The following is a 16,034-nucleotide window of genomic DNA, read 5'->3' on the forward strand; positions in this document are numbered from 1 at the left end:
ATGAATATATTAACTTATCTTTGCGCTCAGCCAAAACATGTTACCTGAGAACGAGTAGATTCAAAAGACCAAAGAGTCATTAGATGTAGCCAAGATGAATTAAATATCATGTTTAACAACTATAGTGAGATCCAGCGGTAAATCCTTGATAAACTGTCTGACGTGCGCTGCTCTCATCTGGGGAGGTGTGCTCAAAGCACCCACTGACTGCCTGGAGCTCAGACCTATGCATACGATGCAACGCATGCCAGAGTGTGTGTGTGGTCACATGAAGTGTGCGGTGTACTGTGGACGGAGATCTTTTCAGAAACGCTAGGTGAAACGCCAGTGTAGACATGGATCGTTTTCTTTCTACAACGTCATTTTAAAACTAAAACATATTAGTGTAAATGGGGCTCAGTGTAAATTTGTCAACTTAAAAAATTATATTTGCTTATTTAAAATGAGCTGCAACAACACAATTCTTGAGGTTTCTTTGAGACAACTTAATTGTTTTAAATTCTATCTACTTAAATTGGTAAAAACTAATAAGTTAGCTTAATACCTTCATGTTGTCCCAACACAAATTGATTGTGTGGAACCCAACATTTTTTACAGTGCACGTAATGTTTGCATGGGTGAAAAATGTTGCATAAGTGATGCCTAATACTTGGTACTTGGTAATATGGTAATTCCTTACCATATATATATATGTAAACTATATGGTTAGACCCAATATAGGTGTCAGGTGTCTGAGGTCAAACGTAATGCAAGTCACCATAACCAACAAGCCAATTGACCTTGTGACACTGCAACCACCATTTATAACACAGTTGCTTCAGGAAAACACTGGACAGTTCTGAGGAAGGAAGAGAGATTTCTATTTTGGTTGCTCTCCGAATGGTATAAATTTATTCCAATCCCAGTAAAGGAAAGATCCAGACATGCATTTCCTTACAATACCAGCGTGTTTTCCATCTGTGAATAGCACAGGGTTGGCAGGGAGTCTTGTAATGCTAGGGTGTGTGTGCTGGGCTACTAGATCATCAGTCACACTGAAAAGGCAGCAGTAGATGTTTCGTCTCAGGGGAGGATTGCCTGCAATGACCTCAAACAGCTGTGCAAACACACTCCCGTCTTACAGATCGTATCCGCTGATGGGTTTTCATTGCCACACACGACAGACTTTTTTCACAGAGTCAATGGTATAGCTGAATGCTGAGTAACTGGTTTGATGTGCATGCAGTGTAATGTTACTATATATTGTAAACAGTCAGAAATGTTTAGGGACAAAGATGCTATGTAGAAGTTTGTAAGTCATGCAAAGTTGCAAATAAAATGTATGCAGCACAAAACTTGGCATATTGCATAAAAATAAAAAAAAAATAAAATAAAATTGCTAGTTCCCGCTAAGAAAATTGACCACAGCCAGTGCAGGTATAATTAACTGAGCCTAAAAGTGTGTAGATGAAATGCAGTAAACTACCCAGTACGTATGTGTTCTGATGTCTGGTAATATATTCATTCTTTCATTTTCTTTTCGGCTTAGTCCCTTCATTAATCTGGAGTCACCACAGCGGAATGAACCGCCAATTTATCCAGCATTTGCTTTACACAGTGGATGCCCTTCCAGCCCCAACCCAACACTGGGAAACATCCATACACACTCATTCACACCAAGCGGCAACCTCCCGCTCTCCCTCGGGAGGCCAATACGGAAGTAACTGAAACTGCAATTCATCAAAATTCCGCTAGTCCTGGCTCCATAATAAAGCAAATTGCAATTGAGCCCACTGTTAGAATGGCCAACTTTACAGCAGAAAAAAAAGGTGTTTACAGCCTGGTACAAAGAACGATTTTGGTTGATATAGCTATTATTACCCTCCATGACAACTGTGAGGGGGGTGAATTTTTTTATAACTCATCCATTTCCTTTATATTAGGTTATATTAAGTTTGCATAATTAAGGGCGTGGCCACTTGAGTGACAGCTAGGTCTCGCTGGTCGCCGTCACTTCACCTCAGCTGAATCCGGCAGATTAGCCACTGATCTCGGCATATTCATCCTAGTTTTGTGTTGTTTTATGTGGCTTTACACAGTCAGCTGCCTTTTGGACTTATTTCTTACAATTATCAGATGATATGGGATGCTGTGTGCATTTAATTGTGCTCACAATCCATTCATGTGGCCTCCGTTTCCCATGTGAGTAAAGTTATATACTTGTATACCATCTCTATAAATGTATTTGTTTTATTTAAGATCATTTATCCTTTATGATGTTCTTTAGAGCTGTAAAGCACTCCAGAATCTGACAGATTGATTAGCTGTAGACTCAGAACAGTCATCTGAAGCGTTATCATACAGTGTTGTATGCTGGAGTTCATAAACAGTCTTGCATTTACTAACACACTATATTTGAAGTGTTTGGAAGTAATTGTCGTTTTCCTCCTGTAGAAAAACATCATAAGAACAATGCTTAGTGGCTCAATGTATTACTACAGTGTTTTTAAAAGTCTAAACATTTTATTGATATAGTATACAACCAAGCACATGTGAACAGAATACAAACGAGTCACAGGTAATGAAGTATTAAGCATTTCTCCCAAAGTAAAGTCTGTCTGCCAGGTCTAAGCAAAGTGCCAGCAGGAGTCTGTAGCTCCGCTCACTCTCCGCCTCTTTGCCCTTGTTTGGTATCCCGCCGTGGGTGCGATGACGTGCGAACAAAATGGCGACGGTTGGCTGCGCCTACTTGTAGCTTCTTTTGCGCTCTTCAGAAACCTATGGGTGACGTCACGGATACTCCGTCCATATATTTTACAGTCTATGATTCACACACACTATGGTCAATTTTAGCATACCACATGTCTTTGAACTTGTGGGGGAAACCGGAGTGGACACTGGGAGAACATGCAAACTCCACACAGAAATGCCAACTGACCCAGCCGAGGCTCGAACCAGCGACCTTCTTGCTGTGAGGCGAATGTGCTACCCACTACACCACCGCTTTGCCCATATGATAATTCAATTGTGTGATAAAGTATGGAAGATAATTACACCATTTACAAACACTTTTATTTCGACAATCAGGAGTGCGTTTCCGAAAACCATTATTAGCCAACTAAGGTCGCAAGTTCCATTGTTACAAACATAGTTAGTTGATTTGGTGTTTCCCATATCTATTGTTCCAACAAACATTCGCGAACTTGTACGCTTGTAACTACACCTCTAGAGCTGTAGTTAGAAGCATAGATCCTGGCTGTGTTCTATTCCATGTTATCCCCCCCCCCCCCCCCCAATGCCCTATTCCTCTTAAACATTCCAACATTTAAACTTAAAACTTGCTTTCAAAGTATTTTTACAGTTCAGTTTTAGAGATCTTTATATTGACAATTGCGTTCCCTTTGCAGTGCACTTTGAAAACATTGATGGCATTCTGAAAGCAGCCATTGCCCATAACAAAATCTATAGGTGACCTATGATTTAAAAGTGGAATTGAGGCTAAGTTACATCTCCAAAGCTTGTGAAAACAAAATTATATAGCATGCGTTAAAGGTTTTAATTTATTGTAGGTTATTTATTAAGAAATGTATCTGTACTGTATATGTCATGGGTCTGTTGGTTAGAACATTTCTGCAGTGGTTTGAATGTATCAAATTACACCATATATATAAAAAAATAATAATAAATTAAATATATATATATATATATATATATATATATATATATATATATAAATAAACAAGATCCTACTTAATAATAATAAAAATAATAATAATTATTAAGCAGTATTGTTTTTCATTTCTTAATAAATAGCCTACTGTAAATTACAACCATTAACGATTTATATATGAGATTAGAATACGTGTTAGCTAAGTTGTTTTATGTTTTAGAATAGAATATGGCATATTCTCAATAATATTTGTAAAGGAAACATATGCCCTATATGTGCCGTTTACACAGATTTCAATTAATATGGAAAGCGCATGTTTTTACCAAAACTAATATTGGAATTTTTTTTAAATGCATGTGCACGTAAAACAATAGAATTTGCCAAAAAAAAAAAAGTATGGGGTTTTTCTTCAAAGCAGTTGTTACTCCACCTCATTTAGAGCGTCATTATGGACGTTTTACGTCATAACAAATGTGTTTCAAATGATGCATCTGCGACAGAGAAACTACGGTTTTGGGAAACACCCATCACTACATCATTCTTTTCCCAAAGGATGCATCGTACTATGATATTTCAGGCACGAGTTATGTTGTTGTTTGGGAAACGCACCCCAGGCTTTTACAGAAGAACAGAAAGTTCTTGCCCATCTTGCTGTTGCGTTGGACTAATGTGTGTGACAGTGTTCAATGTCCTTGAATTGCAATTCATTAACTTCTCATCCTGTCATTCCAATTAAAATCCACTAATTATGGCCAGTTAAATACAAATTCCAACTTGTGAACTGAAAATGAGCTACATCTTAAATCCAGAAAGCTGCTCACTGGGTGGTCACCCATCCAAAGAAGAACTAAATTTACTCCAATTCACTGCAGATTTATTAACCTACAGTATTTCGTTAATCATTAAGTTCATTGAGGTCTGTTGATTCAGAAGGTGTGGTCTCAAGGCAATATCCTGAAGCCACATAATCAGCACCAGGAGCACTGCTCCAACAACAAACAGGAACTACACTCTTTGTTCAGGGGGCTTGAGCACAATTAGAGATCTTTTATGAAGCTTTCATTCATATTCATCAGAAAGAGCACTTTTGTCTTAATTTCCTTCCACTTCCGCAGAGCTTACGAGAGCACTTGAGCTTAATCAGAAGAGGGAGAAAGCGATTCATTCTGCTTATGTCAGTGTGAAAGAGGAGCTGCAGTCATGAGGTTGGAGAGCCCTTGACTCCTCTGCTCAAACGCTCTCCTGTGGGCCACACGTTTCAAACAAATGAACCAAAGATGAAATGCAAATTGTATGGAAAACGTGACCTGCAAAATAAATGTGTTGTTGTTCGCAGCTATTGATGCGATTGGGAAAAGTGTAGGAGGGAGTGTTAGAACTGGTTTTAACGATAACAATACAGCCCCCCCTCCCCCCATCTACTTTCCCTCTGAAAATGGCCAGTACCTCCATTTTGTAAGATATATGTTCAAAGTTCTCAGCAGAAATTATAAAAGAAAAAAGTCTTCCTTCCTATTTGTTCATTCATTCTTTTTTCTTCGGCTTAGTCCCTTATATATCAAGGATTGCCATGGAGAATTGAACCGCCAAGTATTAGAGCACATGTTTTACCCAGTGGATTCCCTTCCAGCTGCAACCCAGTACTGGGAAACACCCATACACTCTCATTCACACAATATGGACTGTGGGGGAAACCAGAGCACCCAGAGGAAACCCACGCTAACACAGAGTAAACTAACTCCACGCAGTAAAAAATTATAAGATCAATTAGTCCTGACAGCATATGTTTTAGTTCAACTTATTAAAAGTAAAATTAAAGTTAATCATGTTCTAACTTAATTTTATAAGTTACGCAAGCTGTTTTAAATCAGTTTAACATAATATAAGTTCAATGGGACACAATTAATTTGATTCAGCTTAAAAATAGTAAGAAACCAGGAATTTTTTTACAGTGCACACAGAAATGCTAACTGGTCCGCCAGGACTTGAACCAGCAACCTTCTTGCTGTAAGGTGACAGTTACCAAAGAGCCATCATGCTGCCCCCTTTCCTATTTATAGTATAGGGAAAGATGTTACTGGGATTAATATATAAATACATTTTTGTAAATAATATTGCGGTATTAAAAGTATAATATGATAATACGTTTTAATGAATGGCGACGCAGTGGCCCAGTAGGTAGTGCTGTTGCCTCACAGCAAGAAGGTCGCTGGTTCGAGCCTCGGCTGGGTCAGTTGGCGTTTCTGTGTGGAGTTTGCATGTTCTCCCAGTGTTCGTGTGGGTTTCCTCCGGGTGCTCCGGTTTCCCACACAGTCCAAAGACATGTGGTACAGATGAATTAGGAAGGCTAAATTGTCCATAGTGTATGTGTGTGAATGAGTGTGTATGGATGTTTCAAAAAGATCGATTGCGGCTGGAAGGGCATCCGCTGCGTAAAACATGTGCTGGATATGTTGGCGGTTCATTCCGCTGTGGTGACCCCAAAATAATAAAGGGACTAAGCTGAAAAGAAAATGAATGAACAATAATGAATTAAATAATAAAAAAATCAAAACAAGCTTATATTTGAATAAATTTAAAACATTTTACATTATATTATATTACATTTACATTTTTAACGTTGGTATATTTTTTCAGGAACAAAAAATTGAAAATAAATGGAAATATGCATATATCTTCTCTAACGTAAAAAAGAACTATCAATTTTTTAATCATAAAAGTGTTTTAAAGCACAACTTACGCTTACAACTGCCGTCTAAATTTGGTGACAGCATATTCCTCCAAAAACACTTTCAGCTATGACATTTTGCACCATATTATTCTGCTGGTTGTGATATGGAGTTTTTGCATAAATGGAAAATTAGGTGCACTGTATCTGCATAAGGAAACAAATTCTTTATCATGGAAACAAACCGCTTTTTCATTGCTTTTTTTATTATGGTAATTTAGAGACAAGCCTGTTTAGCTCCCCAGGGTTTGTTTCTAGTGTACTTCGCCACCTGTGACCTGGTCATCACCCACAGCATTCCTCCCAAAACAGCCTGCAGCTCCTGACCTTCCTCCTCTGCACTGTTTCACCCTGGTTGCTCAAGTATCCTGATTACTCAGGCCATTTGGCTTGTTCACTCTCACAGGGAGACTCACAGTGAGACACACCCATCCACGAACACAGTGATATAGTATTCATTAGAGATGCTGGAAATGTGAACGATCACTGCAGTTAAAATGAGCTTTAGGAGCACTCACTGAAAATCAACATACACTCTGTAAGTGTATATATCCAGCCTGATCTCACAAGGAAGGTAGAAAGGTAACTATTTTACATTTTGTCCGTTTAGTGGCTAATTTGTACGAATTCGAGTTTAGTTGTAAAAAAATATACGATTTTAAAAAGGAGGCGTGTCACCCAACCCCGCCCCTAAACCCAACCATCATTGGGGGATAAGCAAATCATACTAAATTGTACGAATGAGATACAAGTGCAAATTCATACAAATTGGCCACTAAATAAAAAAGTTATGAATTGTCATGAAATAGCTTTGAAATATCCACACTAGTCCAGACCTGCATGCACACACAAAATAACATTTGCTGTTTGTTCAAACTACTCATTTAAACTGAGCTGAAACAACAAATTCTTGAGTTTTTTTGGGAGGACAACTCAAGTGTTTTATGTTCATTCATTCATTTTCTTTTCGGCTTAGTCCCATTGAACGAATGAACCTTGAAACATGATGCATGACCTTGCGTTCCCGGTCTGACACATTCGCGTGCGTATGAATGGAAGTCTATGGGAAGAAAAGCCCAGTGTGACCACAGCTTCACTCACACATACACTACGGTGAATTTTAGCCTACCCAATTTACCTATACCGCATGTCTTTGTACTTGTGGGGGAAACCAGAGCACCCGGAGGAAACCTGTGAGAACACAGGGAGAACATGCAAACTCCACACAGAAATGCCAACTGACCCAGCCAAGGCTTGAACCAGTGACCTTCTTGCTGTGAGGCGAACATGCTACCCACTGCGCCACCGCATCGCTTGTTTTATGTTCAATCCACATAAATTTGTAAAAACTAATAAGTTAACCTAATTTCTTCATGTTTTTATGTACACTTTTTACAGTGTAATAAAGAGGCAGTGTGAGATCACCTGGACAGAACATTTTCTTTTTATTATTATTAATATTATTTTTTAATTCATCAGTTGCTTTAATTCAAAGCAACTTACAAATTCACTCACAAATGTTGGTATTGGTGGTTTTTAAGGGCTTTTCATAGGTGTAATGCATTTTATACAGTAGAAAACACTTATTATATGGTCCTAATCCTAAACCCAACCCTCACAAGAAAACCTTTGGGAAAATGTATGATTTCTAAGCATTTTACGAGGGAAATTACGGTGGTCAACATTTATTTATTTATTCCTTTTTTTTTTTTTTTTTTTTAACTTTTTTCTAGCTTTTTCTAATGGTAGCAGAAATATGTGGAATTTCCACAATCAAAAAATGTTTGACAAATGTATGGCAAAATATATGATTTTTATGCATTTTGAATTATGAGAACACAAGGAGTGTCTATATAAACCACCTTAATAGAGTACAACTAAGTGACAACCAGGTCATTATACAAATATATGTCCTTGTAAACCACCAAAACCAGTACACACACACACACAAAGAGCCATTGCTGCAGCACCCAGGGAGGAATTTTGGGCTTTACATTAAGTGAAGAAAGAAAAAAGAAAGAAAGAAAGAAAGAAAGAAAGAAAGAAAAAAGAAAGAAAGAAAGAAAGAAAGAAAGAAAGAAAGAAAGAAAGAAAGAAAGAAAGAAAGAAAGAAAGAAAGAAAGAAAAAGAAAGAAAACTAGGCTAAATCTAAAGAAGAACATTAGAGTGTTGAAAAAAGTCTGGTGTTGCAGGCCAGATTATTTCCGAACACTTATTTGTAACACAAGTTACTCATTTGAAGAGAACTGATAATTTGACGGGGGAAATTACAGTTGTCTGCATTTATTTTTTTGTTGACTTTAGGCAGGCAATTATATGTGAAGAAATGAACCACAATAATGAGCAACTTTTTAACTAAAAACTTGTTTTAATTTTAATCTTATTTTATTTTAATTTAAACAAAATGTTACCAAATTTATTTTCAGGTTGCAATGACTACATTTTGAGATGTGGAAAAAAATGGATGAAAATATACAGTATTGCACCTTGTCTTTCCCAAGCTTTCACTCTTCAAGATTTCACTCTTGCTCTAACTTTTATCACAGCGTTACCAGTAAAATATTTTCACTTTCAAATCTGCAATCCCACAAACTGTGCCAAAATGTCTTTACCATGAGATCCTAACCCTGCAGCAGTCTCATGTGTGCAACCAGTTTAACTTGTTTGTTTGACTGTATTTTAGTTTGATAAGCTGCAATGTCAAAAAAGCAATTCTATGAATTAAATAGTGTGCATGTGAGACTCTGATGTGATCATGAATTTCTAAACAACTTAAAATTCCATTTTTTACCATTTTTGGTCCTATAAATAGTTCAATACGGGCAGTGTGAATGTACCAAAATCATATGATCTGGGGATAAATCTGTACAAGATCTAAAAGATTTTTGAGCTTGATCAATTTCGACCACACCCAGAAGTAGAATGCTTATGTGAATGTGTTCAAACAACCAGGAAAAATAAATGAATCACATTTGATATTAGTAATGAGACAGAATTGAGCTGTGACCCTGAGTTTAAATTCTTGAAGTAAAATGGAACGCTATCAGAAAATAAATAAAAAGGATTCTGCATACTAGGCTCATCGTCCGTATAAAAGCGCACCTCATTTCTGATAAAATGGAATACTTGTTCCATTTTCCTGTGTCATTAGGCAGAGATGTGAAGCACACTGATAGACTAGTGTAGAGGGCCATGATGGGGCCTCCAAAGTCTTTGGCTCCACCTTATTCTGCTCTGTTTGGCAGTCGGCCTGCAGTTTCACAGCTGTCTGGATCTCCAGAGTTTCCACATCACTGCACCGACTGAGCCAGAAGCATCCAGGCATCCAGCACTACGTCTGAGCACATAAACCTGCTATGTCTGATCGAAACCAGACGCTTTTTAAATGTAAACGAAGCATTGAGTTGATGGGTGCAACTTTTAGATAAGCTTTTAATACAGCAAGTCAATTTCCTTGGTAAAGTTTGTTTGAGACGTGCAACACAACAATATTGGCTCAACCAATGGTGTGATTTTGGGGCGGGACTAACTGACCAGTGGTAGATGGCAGTCCCATGATTTGTTGTTGTGCAGTGGTATTTTATTTTTAACATTTATGATGTTAAGTATGTTCAAAGAAAGTTATAACTTGCTCTTCAAAAACCTGACAGGCTTTTAAAAATCCGATTTTTCTTTAGACTTTTTTCTAGTCATTTCTAATAGCAGCAAAATTATGTGCAATACCTGCAATCCCATGCTGGCAGGCACATACTGTGCAACAATTATCAAATATTTTGTGGAAAGATGAAAACAGGTCGCACCACAGCATAGCTACTGAAAGGTAAACAAAATGTTTCCAAACGATTAAACTTCGGGATGCCAAAAAATGCTGAAGATATAAGTCCCCAGCACAAAGATTACATTGAAAAACAATAGAAACGTGTTCTGTCTACATCTAAATGAACAGTTTAAATAAAGGATTTCATGAGTAGTTAAGAATGACGTAATGATAATGTGCCCCTCTAAATAAAGTCATGACATAAATATACATTAACAGGTCATGAGCTCATATAAGTTACATTTTATAAGTAAGTTACATAAGTTGGATTTATGTGAAAAGAGCAGGCCCGAATGGCACTCGGTAGAGAAATTTGAGATCTCAAAATGCTTACACAGCAGCCTCTGGAGCATTCACGAAAACAAAAACTGCAAAAAAAAAAAAAAACGTAGCTCCTGGGATGTATTTGGTGCTCTCCAGAAATGTATATAGAAGTACGTTTTCAGAATGAGCCTGGGTTGGAAAAGGGTGAACACATATCATTGGAAAATTGTCAGCCAAACCGATCAGAGAATGTAGCGTTTAAAAGGATTTTAAAAGACCTGACAATAAATACATATTTTCCTGCATTAAATTTGTGTATCACATCCCTCAATGCGTAGGTAATTTTGTCACCAAAAGCAGACACAGATTAGATGTGCAAGGCAAGCAGAGCAGAACCAGTTTTCACCTGTGTGACTTTGTGAAATAAAGACTGTTTATCTTTCTGTGTTTTGTACAGCATGAATGTGGGCTGTGGGTAAAAAAATCTCTTGGCAAGGCTTTCAAAAAAACATTCTGCTGTCTTTAATTGAACAATGCACTTCATAAACCAGAGTGGATGTAAATATAGCATGAGCAAAGTTTGCCTGCTCTGTAATCAGTGCAGAATACACAAAATGACAGCTGAGCGACAAAAGAGGAACGCATTGACTGAAGAGCTGCAGGGAAGTTTCCATGCTTGGAAACTCTTCTTTCTAGAATGGATTGATTTGTAAGTCAGGATTCCGGTTTTTATCATTTTAGTGTCATTTTAAGCGTGAAAAATACGCAAACATACGCACAAGGAACACAACAGTGGTAAGATCTGAAAACATGGTAAAAATCAGGCTTTTCTTTTTCTGGATTGCTTTTGAAAACACTATCGGTTAGGTTTGGGGAAGGCGGTTGGTGGTTTGGGTGCATTGATTGGTGGGTTGGTCAGTCAGTCAGTCAGTAGGTCAGTCAGTCAGTCAGTCAGTCAGTCGACAGCGGCCTCTGATGGATTTACGTAAGATACCTTATGTAACGTATTTCATGCTCTCCAGAAATTTATACATCGGTACGTATCCATAATGAGCCTGGGTTGACAGTATATATTCATAGTACTTAATGGTAATAAAGTTGTTCATTGTTAGTTCATGTTAATTCACAGTGCATTAACTTATTTTAACGAGCAAGATTTTTTTCTCTCATTGCATTAGAAACTGTAATGTATGTAAAGCACTGTATAATTATAACAGTGCATTTGATTTGTGTCGACACTAAAGTATTTATTGTTCTTGGTGTAAACAAGCCTGTAGTGCAGGATTAGAAATGTATATTTTTTTATAATAAATACTACTTTTTAAATGTTTAAATTCTAAAAACTTTTAAGTGTGTAATAAATCTTCTAATTTAATTTTATATATATATATAACTATAATTTAACATGTAGTTCATATGTTTTCTTGCATTTGATATCAGATACAAAATACTTACAAACTCACTCACTCACTCACTCACACACTGACTTCCTTTTGGCTTCTTTATCAGGGGTCACCATAGTAGAATGACCGCCAGTTACAAAATTCATTCAGCCATTTTTGTTATGAAGCCAAACATCCTATAACAACAACAACAGCTATTTACCAAAAGCAACTAGAGATCTTTAAAGGAACTCTCCACTTTTTCGTAACATGGCTGTAGCAGGCACAATTATAATAAAATTGCATAATATCAATGTTCCCGTTGCAGCATTATACCAAAAAGCATAATTCCTTGATTATTATGCTCAAATGCAACTCTTCATTTTCTTAGTACATGATATAGCTACAAAAGAGTCAGGCTTTATATAGTAAATGTATGAAAACTCTTTTGAATTAGTTTTGAGTGAGATGCTAATGGTCTAATCCAATTCAATGTTTTATGCTAAGCTAAAAGTTCAGACCCGGAGGTTGGCTGAATGGATCACAAAAGGTTAAAACCACCTTTTTAACTCTAGGGATGTTGTAAAATTAACCTATTTCCAAAAAAAGTGGAGTGTTCCTTTAAATCTCTGTTGTTCTATTAGAAAGACAGCCAGTCAGTCCAGTCTTACTCTGGATCAGACTCTGTCAACTCAGTAACTTAGCTTTCTCACACACACACACACACACGCTCAGGAAACCCAGGGAGCCAGAATCGCGTGGATGTAACGCAAAAGGGAGGAGCACACAGGAAATGAACAGACACAAATATTTGCAGATGGCCGCAGATGGCTGCTTTAAATCAATATAGTCATGTTGCACAATAAATATACACAGTGGAACTACAAATATACACGATGACACATTGTCTATCTGCATATTAACTATAGGTATTACATTTTCATTTGGACTTCCATACAAGCAGGGGAAAGATAGCTGAGCGTTCAGTGGCTGAATTCAGAGGCGAAGCTGTTGGATTTAACAGTTTCCTCTGTGAGTAAACCTCCTCTCGCTGGCCTCATTCTCAGTTCCCGCCAGGAGCAAGCTAAGACTTTCCCTCTGCACTCTTGGTCTTCTTCAACACCACAGAGAACCACATATAGACGCACGCAAACCACCAGCCAAATCCGTCAAACTCTCATCTGAGAGCGTGAGAGAATGAGAGGGGAAAATAGCATAGAGGGCCATTTTGAGACGTGTGATGTTCCTAAAGATTTAGGAGTCTTAAAGCTTGTTCAGACTCAAAAAGAAGCCATCCACAAAGAATTCTATACATAATGTCAACACCTAAAAGCTTCCCCCCTCCTCCCTTCCTCAGCACAACATGTATTGAGTTCCAGACCACACCCAACTCAAGTTCTGGGCAGTTCAGGATTTTGGAGAGGAGGAGCACACTTTTTTCCTCATTTCACTACTACTACGTTTACCCTGCAGTCACGCTCACGCTTGCATCACTTTGTCTCCACGTCTGGCTGCCCCCTTTGCAAACTATAAAATATTTGACACTTCAGGCTTCTCTGCAGCGGTGAGTGAGAGTCACTAGTAACTTTTTCTCTGCATGCAAATGTTTTTTTTGGTGAGCGATAAAACTCTTAGAGAGGATCACAGGACCTTTGAAGTCTTGAAAATACTGGCTGGAGTAAACAGACGGTTGATTTATTGCCGCCTAAAAGGCTTTATGTATGTGTTGGTGAATTTACAGGCTTTAAAAACTGAAGGGAGTTTGTGAGGAAAGGGGCGTCGGTGGTGATGCTTCACTGATGAATCACCGGCTTACTTGTTAGTAGACTTTACTTCTGATGTTTTGTTTACTTAGAATGTTTTCAGCTCTATTTTGAAGCAAGCGGGAGAATGTAGTTTGACTTGTGTTTTTGCAATGGAAAAATGTTTCAAAGAAAAGAAAAGAAATACTAGATCTCTAGTTAAGTCTTTATTATTTGTTCTCATCTCTGGTGGATGTGGATTTTTAAATTGTTTAGAGTGAAGTACCAGCAACTTTGTTTTTCATATCGCCCCCTGGTGAAAGTATTTCAATGACGGATACAGTGTTACATGGATGTTTTCATAAGTCAGACTGTACCTTATTTAATTACATATTTGGTATTTTAGAATATTTGGTCACATTTTATTTTAATGTACAATTCACACTATTAACAAACAATTAAATAAGATTTTATCTCAATAAACTACTAATTAGCTGCTTATTAATAGTTACTAAGGCAGTAGTTGGGTTTAGGTAAGGGATGTAAAATACTACATAAATATATAAAAATAACCAAAAATTATATATTTAATAATAGTTATATAATAACAACTATAACTCAGTAAACTACCAATTAGCTGCTCATTAATAGTAAGGCAGTAGTTGGGTTTAGGTAAGGGATGTGAAACATTAAATAAATATATAATGATAACAAATAATTATATAATTATATCCTAACTACTATAACTCAATAAACTACTAATTAGCTGCTTATTATTAGTTACTAAGCCAGTAGTTGGGTTTAGGTAAGAGATGTAAAATATTAAATATATAACAAATAATTCTATATTCGATAATAATTATATAATAACTACTATAACTCAATAAACTACTATTAACTATTAACTACTACTGCTTATTAATAGTTAGTAAGGCAGTAGTTGGGTTTAGGTAAGGAATGTAAAATATTAAATAAATATATAATGATAACAAATAGGGCATCCGCTGCTGGATAAGTTGGCGGTTCATTCCGCTGTGGCGACCCCGGATTAATAAAGGGACTAAGCCAAAAAGAAAATGAAGAAATGATAACAAATAATTACATAATTATATCATAACTACTATAACACAAAAAAAAAAAACGAATCATTTGCTTATTACTAAGTTACTAAGGCAGTAGTTGGGTTTAGGTATGGGATGTAAAATACTAAATGAATATATAAAGATAATTCTATATTCGATAATAATTATATAATAACTACTCTAACTCAATAAACTACTAATTAGCTGCTTATTAATAGTTAGTAGACAGTAGTTGGTTTAGGTAAGAGATGTAAAATATTAAATATATAACAAGTAATTCTATATTCGATAATAATTATATAATAACTACTATAACTCAATAAACTACTAATTAGCTGCTTAATAATAGTAAAGCAGTAGTTCGGTTTAGGAAAGGGGTAACACTTTATTTTGATGGTCTGTTTGAGTATTAGTAGACTGTCTGCTTAATATCTGTTGATACTGCTCCTTCAACAGACATTTAACTGACTAGAAGAAACTTTGCTAGTACATGTCAACTTACACTAACCCTAACCCCAATGCTAACCCCAACCCAACAGTCTATTTATAATCTAATAAGAATTAGTTGGCATGTAGATGCAAAGTAACTTAAATTCAACAAATGGACCATCAAAATAAAGTGTGACCTAACTACTATAACTCAATAAACTACTAATTAGCTGCTTATTAAAAACGTTATATAAGCAATAATGTATTAAAATCTAAATATTTAAATAAGGTTAAACACAATATGTTCGAGTGTTCCAGTAAAAAATACTGGAACACGAAATGAAAAATGTACAGATGCATATTAAATAGAGGGTGTGTTGTTCTTTGGTTTGCAAAAGCATGGGTTGTTCATGAAGTGGGACTGCAACATATTTTGCATTGCTGATCAATTATGCATATGTGTCATTTTATCTCATTCAGTTCACTGTGTGCAATAGAGAGAGAGCAAGTTGTGTTTTATACGGTGGCACATTCCTGCATGTTGCTTGTGGGACAATTTTGGGGGTGGGGAGTGTGAAGTGTGTTCATGAGGTGCAGTCGTTTTCACTGGACTGGATTTCCGGACGCCCGTCTGCTCTGCTATTACAACACAAACACAGCCGCAGCGAGTGCCATAATTCAGAGTGACCTATCAAAAGCCCAACCGCTCTAGGAAAGGATATACGCACAAGCCTTTTAAAACACAGTATGATGTATTGTCCGGCCTCCATGCAAACTCATACCCACCGTTATTCGAAGCATATTTATCATCCTACACACAGTTTGTGTACCTATACCTATACATCACCCACAGTACAACTATGTTTGGTGATGGTCAGTTTCGCACAAACTCCCCTGTTCAGAGTCTGGATGATTTGGATAAAGTTATGGCCTTTCTTTTC

General features: G+C 36.8%; 1 protein-coding gene and 1 long non-coding RNA gene across 3 annotated transcripts in view; one reads left to right on the forward strand and one right to left on the reverse strand.

The window, feature by feature from the left end:
- Nucleotides 1-16,034, reverse strand: part of LOC130221171 (uncharacterized) — a 50,958-nt gene that overhangs the window by 12,564 nt on the left and 22,360 nt on the right. The gene's annotated exons all lie outside the window — the stretch shown is intronic.
- The window catches only part of emp2 (epithelial membrane protein 2), a 31,355-nt gene continuing 28,603 nt past the window's right edge, over nt 13,283-16,034 (forward strand). The window contains 1 exon segment of the mRNA XM_056453520.1: nt 13,283-13,404. The gene's annotated coding sequence lies outside the window, so the exon portion shown is untranslated.

This window comes from Danio aesculapii, chromosome 3 (assembly GCF_903798145.1).
Source record: "Danio aesculapii chromosome 3, fDanAes4.1, whole genome shotgun sequence".
NCBI lineage: Eukaryota > Metazoa > Chordata > Actinopteri > Cypriniformes > Danionidae > Danio > Danio aesculapii.